The following is a 7,500-nucleotide window of genomic DNA, read 5'->3' as shown; positions in this document are numbered from 1 at the left end:
CCGGCCGCGGTGCCTTGCCCACAAACACACTTGGTGTCTGGGGTGATTCAGAGCCGCCGCGGCTCGAAAGTGTCAACCTGTTTTAAAAGTCATCGCTATGCCGGCACAGGTGACTTTCAAGTTAAAGAGTTCTCTTTATTGGCTTTCAAAAAAATCTGCAAAGTGTCACAGAGATTTTGAGAAACTCTTTTTTTTCTTTATATTATTATAATATAATATAATGTGTATATGTTTTCGAAAAGCATCCACCAGCAATCCATGGTGAGCCTCTCTCTGCTGGCAAGCTCCTCCTGCCTGAGCCCGACGCTGTCGAGGCTCAACACGATTTCAGACTGACAAAGAGTTCGAAAATTGCCGCCTGATGTAGCTTTAAATGCTGACAGGTGACTTCCGAGTGCTCTTGTAAAGGTCTCCGCTTTGAAATTGAGAGCCTTTTGCCAAGTGTCACTTTTTCAGGCACTCTTAAAGTGCACCTGGGCTGTCAGAGAAAGCTCTGAAAATCGTGTTCTCGAAAATCTCCGGGTACCCGACCAATCCCTAGGTGCCCGAATGACAAGTGTCAATTCGGCAGGACGGCCTCCCACCTCCGGCCGCAGATGCGTCACTAAATCCCCGCAACGGGGGCTTTCTCATTTCGGCATAGGGGCTTCCGCGGCCAACTCATTAACCTGTGCTCGGACTTTTTGTGCCACAAGTGCAAGGGACCGTTTGCCGGCAGCTACTCGCACCCCCCCGCCCAGGGGGGGAATCCTCTGACCGGAGATCCGAAACGCCGGCCGAATCCATCCCCGTCGGACTTCCGAAGGGGTTCCCTCGACCGACTGACTTCCGAACTCCTTTCTGGGCTTAAACGGGTGGAATTCGGACCCTCTCGCAAGGGAGCCGAAGCCCGCCAGCCCCGGGAGGCCTCGGGGCCGCCGTTTTCAAGCCCGACCAAAAAACCCGAAAAATGGGGAAAAATGGGAAAAATTCCCACTCCCAAAAGGCTTAAAAGTCGGTTGGGCGGCAGCCCGGGTCGGTCTCTGCAGACCTGGAGGCGCTGGACACAAGTCTGGTAAACAGGCTAAGTCTCGACATGCCACCTCTTACTATCCTGCAGGTACCCCGCCAATCCCCCCGGAACCGGCTGGCAATTGGCGAATCAGCGGGACGAATTTGAATTCGTGACCGACTTTCTGACACCGAATCGCCGCAAACGCGTTTCGATTTTTCGGCTTCGGTACCTCCCATCAGACTTTGACTGGCCATATCTCCGGACTCACGTGTCGCAGCCGGGACCTTCAGGCACCGTTCGACGCGTCTACCCCTGCCCCGTCGAATGGCGCCCCTCGCGGTGTGGTCCGATTTCCGCATTTTGGTCAGATTTGCCTCCAAAATTTTCAGATTGAGTTGACGAATGCCCCCTACGGGGTAACCTCTTGCCCTTTCGGACCTGGTCCCTGTGACTTAATTTCCGCCTTTTGCTCAATCGTTTCCCCATTTATAATTAATTTTAAAAATCGGGTGTACTCAGTTCTGGTTTACCAGTTCCCTCTTCGGACTTAGTTTTTGGTTAATCATTTCCGGTTCACCAGTTCCCGTTTTGGACTTAGTCTCTGCGGGCCGTTTCTCATCTTTTGGTTCATCAGTTCCCCTCTTTTAATAATTTTTTGGCTGCTTTCGTTTGATCATTTCCCTGCCTTCTGGGTAACTTTTCCACCTTAGGACTTCATCGCCGCACATTGTTTTCGACTTCTGGTTGATCATTTCACCCCTTTTAATCATTTTTGTAACTTTTGGTTAACCATTTCACCCAGCTTCTGGTTAACCATTTCCCCTTTGGGACTTAGTCTGTGAGCATTCTTTTGGGATTCTGGTTAACCATTTGCCAATTTTTAAAAAATGTTGCCACTTTTGTTTAATGCTTTCTGGTCAACCTTTCCCTCTTTCAGACTTCACCGCGGCACATTGCTTCAGCCTCCTGGTTAATCATTTCACCCCTTTTAATCATTTTTGCAACTTTTGGTTAACCATTTCCCCCAGCTTCTGGTTAACCATTTCCCCTTTGGGACTTGGTCTCTGAGCATTCTTTTGGGATTCTGGTTAACCATTTGCCACTTTTTAAAAAATGTTGCCGCTTTTGTTTAATGCTTTCCCTGCTTTCTGGTCAACCTTTTCCCCTTTAGGACTTCACCGCGGCACATTGCTTTAGCCTCCTGGTTAATCATTTCACCCCTTTTAATCATTTTTGCAACTTTTGGTTAACCATTTCCCCCAGCTTCTGGTTAACCATTTCCCCTTTGGGACTTAGTCTCTGAGCATTCTTTTGGGATTCTGGTTAACCATTTGCCAATTATTTTAAAATGTTGCCACTTTTGTTTAATGCTTTCTGGTCAACCTTTCCCTCTTTCAGACTTCACCGCGGCACATTGCTTTAGCCTCCTGGTTAATCATTTCACCCCTTTTAATCATTTTTGCAACTTTTGGTTAACCATTTCCCCCAGCTTCTGGTTAACCATTTCCCCTTTGGGACTTAGTCTCTGAGCATTCTTTTGGGATTCTGGTTAATCATTTGCCACTTTTTTAAAAATGTTGCCGCTTTTGTTTAATGCTTTCCCTGCTTTGTGGTCAACCTTTTCCCCTTTAGGACTTCACCGCGGCACATTGCTTCAGCCTCCTGGTTAATCATTTCACCCCTTTTAATCATTTTTGCAACTTTTGGTTAACCATTTCCCCCTGCTTCTGGTTAACCATTTCCCCTTTGGGACTTAGTCTCTGAGCATTCTTTTGGGATTCTGGTTAATCATTTGCCAATTTTTAAAAAATGTTGCCGCTTTTGTTTAATGCTTTCCCTGCTTTGTGGTCAACCTTTTCCCCTTTAGGACTTCACCGCGGCACATTGCTTCAGCCTCCTGGTTAATCATTTCACCCCTTTTAATCATTTTTGCAACTTTTGGTTAACCATTTCCCCCAGCTTCTGGTTAACCATTTCCCCTTTGGGACTTAGTCTCTGAGCATTCTTTTGGGATTCTGGTTAACCATTTGCCACTTTTTAAAAAATGTTGCCGCTTTTGTTTAATCGTTTCCCTGCTTTCTGGTCAACCTTTTCCCCTTTCAGACTTCATCGCCGAGCATTGTTGTCGACTTCTGGTTAATCATTTTTCCCCTTTAAATCTTTTTTTGCCACTTTTGGTTAACCATTTCACCCAGCTTCTGGTTAACCATTTGCCCCATTATACTGAATTTTTCCGCTTTGGTTTAATCATTTCCCTGCTTTCTTGTCAACCTTTTACCCTTTAGGACTTCACCGCGGCACATTGCTTCAGCCTCCTGGTTAATCATTTCTCCCCTTTTAATCCTTTTTCCCACTTTTGGTTCACCAGTTCACCCAGCTTCTGGTTCACCATTTCCCCTTTGGGACTTAAGTCTCTGAGCATTCTTTTGGGATTCTGGTTAACCATTTGCCACTTTTTAAAAAATGTTGCCGCTTTTGTTTAATGCTTTCCCTGCTTTCTGGTCAACCTTTTCCCCTTTAGGACTTCACCGCGGCACATTGCTTTAGCCTCCTGGTTAATCATTTCACCCCTTTTAATCCTTTTTCCCACTTTGGGTTGGACAGTTCACCCAGCTACTGGTTAACCATTTCCCCTTTGGGACTTAAGTCTCTGAGCATTCTTTTGTGATTCTGGTTCACCATTTGTCCCTTGTTTAAAAGATATTGCTGCTTTTGATTAAACCTTTCCCTGCTTTGCGGTCGACCTATTCCTCTTTCAGACTTCATCGCCGCACCTTGTTTTCGACATCTGGTTCAACATTTCTCCCCTTTTAATCCTTTTTCCCACTTTTGGTTAAGCAGTTCACCCAGCTTCTGGTTCACCATTTGCCCCTTTTTACTGAATTTTTCTGCTTTTGTTTAATCATTTCCCTGCTTTGCGGTCGACCTATTCCTCTTTCAGACTTCATCGCCGCGCATTGTTTTCGACATCTGGTTAAACATTTCTCCCCTTTTAATCCTTTTTCCCACTTTTGGTTAAGCAGTTCACCCAACTTCTGGTTAACCATTTGCCCCTTCTTACTGAATTTTTCCGCTTTTGTTTAATCATTTCCCTGCTTTATGGTCAACCTTTTCCCCTTTAGGACTTCGCCGCCGCACTTTGCTTTCGCCTTCTGGTTAATCATTTCACAACATTTTAATCCTTTTTCCCACTTTTGGTTAAACAGTTCACCCAGCTTCTGGTTAACCATTTGCCCCTTTGGGACTTAAGTCTCTGAGCATTCTTTTGGGATTCTGGTTCACCATTTGTCCCTTTTTAAAAGATATTGCTGCTTCTGTTTAATCCTTTCCCTGCTTTGCGGTCAACCTTTTCCTCTTTCAGACTTCATCGCCGCGCATTGTTTTCGACATCTGGTTCAACATTTCTCCCCTTTTAATCCTCTTTCCCACTTTTGGTTAAGCAGTTCACCCAACTTCTGGTTCACCACTTGCCCCTTTTTACTGAATTTTTCTGCTTTTGTTTAATCATTTCCCTGCTTTCCGGTCAACCTTTCCCTCTTTCAGACTTAATCGCCGCACATTGTTGTCGACTTCTGGTTGATCAGTTCACCCCTTTTTTATCCTTTTTCCCACTTTGGGTTAAGCAGTTCACCCAGCTACTGGTTAACCATTTCCCCTTTGGGACTTAAGTCTCTGAGCATTCTTTTGGGATTCTGGTAAACCATTTGTCCCTTTTTAAAAAATGCTGCTGCTTTTGTTTAATGCTTGCCCTGCTTTGCGGTCGATCATTTCACCCCTTTTAATCCATTTTTGCCACTTTGGGTTAAACAGTTCACACAACTTCTGGTTCACCATTTCACATTTTGGAACTTTTATTCCCACCATTACTTTGGGCTTCTGGTTCATCATTTCACGCTGTTTTACAAATCTTTGCCGCTTCACTTTTAATCCACAAACCGGGGCTCGCTTTCGGGTGTTGGGGGGGGGGGGGGGGGTAGCGGGTTTGGGCCGGGCACTCCACATCCCGGTGTGCGACCGGGTTCGTTCTGGTACCGCTCGGTGCCCCTCGTCCTGCTCTTGCCGCGGAAGCAAACCAGACGACCGTCGGTCTCACGCCCGAGGGGAGAGGAGGCGGAAAGCGGTTTGCAGCCTTTCGCTGTACCTCCGGCGGGCAGCGCCGCACCTCCGAGTGCTCGGTACCGTTCGCTGCGCCTCGTCCGGCCGCACGCAGCGAGCCAAACCCGGAGGAAATCGGCCTGTGCCTTCTCGAGATATGGGCCTCCGGGTGGGACGGACAAACCGGGGCCCCGAGCTCGCTTTCGGCGGCCCGGCACTCGACTTCCCGGTGTCCGAACGTGATCCTTCCGGTACCCTTCGGTGCCCCTTGCCCGACTCCAGCTCCCGTGCTGAAGCGGAGTCGGTCGGCCTGACGGCCGCCGAGTTAGCCAGCGGAAAGCGGTGCGCAGCCTTTCGCTTGCAGCTCCGGCGGGCAGCGCCGCACCTCCGGCTGCTCAGTGCCGTCCGCTGCTCCCCTTCCGGCTGCACGCAGCGAACCATACCCGGAGGAAATCGGCCTCGGCCTTCCGGAGATATGGGCCTGCGAGTGGGACCAATAAATCGGTGCACATTTCCGGCTCGGTTTCCGGCCTCGGCACTATCAGTTCACGCCGTCCGACCGACGTCGTTCTGGCACGGTTCCGTTGCTCCTTGATCCGGTCCAGCCACGGTAATCAGCCGAAGATGGTGGGGGGGGGACACATTGCCCGCCGAGTTAGCCGGAGGAAATCGGCCTCGGACTTCCTCAGATATCAGCCTCCGGGTGGGACAGACAAACCGGGGACCCGAGCACGCTTTCGGCGGCCCGCTGGTCGACTTCCCGGTGTGCGACCGGGTTCGTTCCGGTACCGTTCGCTGCCCCTCGTCCTGCTCTAGCCGCGGAGACAAACCCGACGACCGTCGGTCTCACGCCCGCGGAGGGAGGTGGCGGAAAGTGGTTTGCAGCCTTTCGCTGTACCTCCGGCGGGCAGCGCCCGACCTCCGAGTGCTCGGTACCGTCCGCTGCGCCTGGTCCTGCCGCACACAACGAGCCATACCCGGTGGAAATCGGCCTGTGCCTTCCAGAGATATGGGCCTCCGGGTGGGACGGACAAACCGGGGCCCCGTGCTCGCTTTCGGCGGCCCGCTAGTCGACTTCCCGGTGTGCGACCGGGTTCCTTCCGGTACCGTTCGCTGCCCCTCGTCCTGCTCTAGCCGCGGAAACAAACCCGACGACCGTCGGTCTCACGCCCGCGGAGGGAGGCGGCGGAAAGTGGTTTGCAGCCTTTCGCTGTACCTCCGGCGGGCAGCGCCCGACCTCCGAGTGCTCGGTACCGTCCGCTGCGCCTGGTCCGGCCGCACGCAACGAGCCATACCCGGAGGAAATCGGCCTGTGCCTTCCGGAGATATGGGCCTCCGGGTGGGACGGACAAACCGGGGCCCCGAGCGGTGGCACCCTGCTCGCTTTCGGCGGCCCGGCACTCGACTTCCCGGTGTGCGAACGTCATCGTTCCGGTACCCTTCGGTGCCCCTTGCCCCACTCTAGCTCCGGTGCTAAAGCGGAGTCGGTCGGTCTCACGGACGCCGAGTTAGCAGGCGGAAAGGGGTGCGCAGCCTTTCGCTGTCACTCCGGCGGGCAGCACCGCACCTCCGAGTGCTCGGTACCGAACGCTGCGCCTCCTCCTGCCGCACGCAACGAGCCATACCCGGAGGAAATCGGCCTCGGCGTTCCGGAGTTATCCGCCTCCGAGTGGGCCTGACCAAGCGGGGTGAACTGGAAATCATTAACCAACGTACTTCCATGTTTTCACCCGCAGAGGGCAGCACTCTCTTCTCCGTTTTAAACTGGGCCGACCCGGCTCCGTTTCGAGACCCGGCACTCGACTTCCCGGTGTGCGACCGGGTTCGTTCCGGTACCGTTCGCTGCCCCTCGTCCTGCTCTAGCCGCGGAACTAAACCCGACGACCGTCGGTCTCACGCCCGCGGAGGGAGGCGGCGGAAAGTGGTTTGCAGCCTTTCGCTGTACCTCCGGCGGGCAGCGCCCGACCTCCGAGTGCTCGGTACCGTCCGCTGCGCCTGGTCCGGCCGCACACAACGAGCCATACCCGGAGGAAATCGGCCTGTGCCTTCCGGAGATATGGGCCTCCGGGTGGGACGGACAAACCGGGGCCCCGAGCGGTGGCACCCTGCTCGCTTTCGGCGGCCCGGCACTCGACTTCCCGGTGTGCGAACGTCATCGTTCCGGTACCCTTCGGTGCCCCTTGCCCCACTCTAGCTCCGGTGCTAAAGCGGAGTCGGTCGGTCTCACGGACGCCGAGTTAGCAGGCGGAAAGGGGTGCGCAGCCTTTCGCTGTCACTCCGGCGGGCAGCACCGCACCTCCGAGTGCTCGGTACCGAACGCTGCGCCTCCTCCTGCCGCACGCAACGAGCCATACCCGGAGGAAATCGGCCTCGGCGTTCCGGAGTTATCCGCCTCCGAGTGGGCCTGACCA

Source organism: Heptranchias perlo, unplaced genomic scaffold (assembly GCF_035084215.1).
Source record: "Heptranchias perlo isolate sHepPer1 unplaced genomic scaffold, sHepPer1.hap1 HAP1_SCAFFOLD_1688, whole genome shotgun sequence".
Taxonomy (NCBI): domain Eukaryota; kingdom Metazoa; phylum Chordata; class Chondrichthyes; order Hexanchiformes; family Hexanchidae; genus Heptranchias; species Heptranchias perlo.
Note: the sequence above shows the minus strand (reverse complement) of the source record.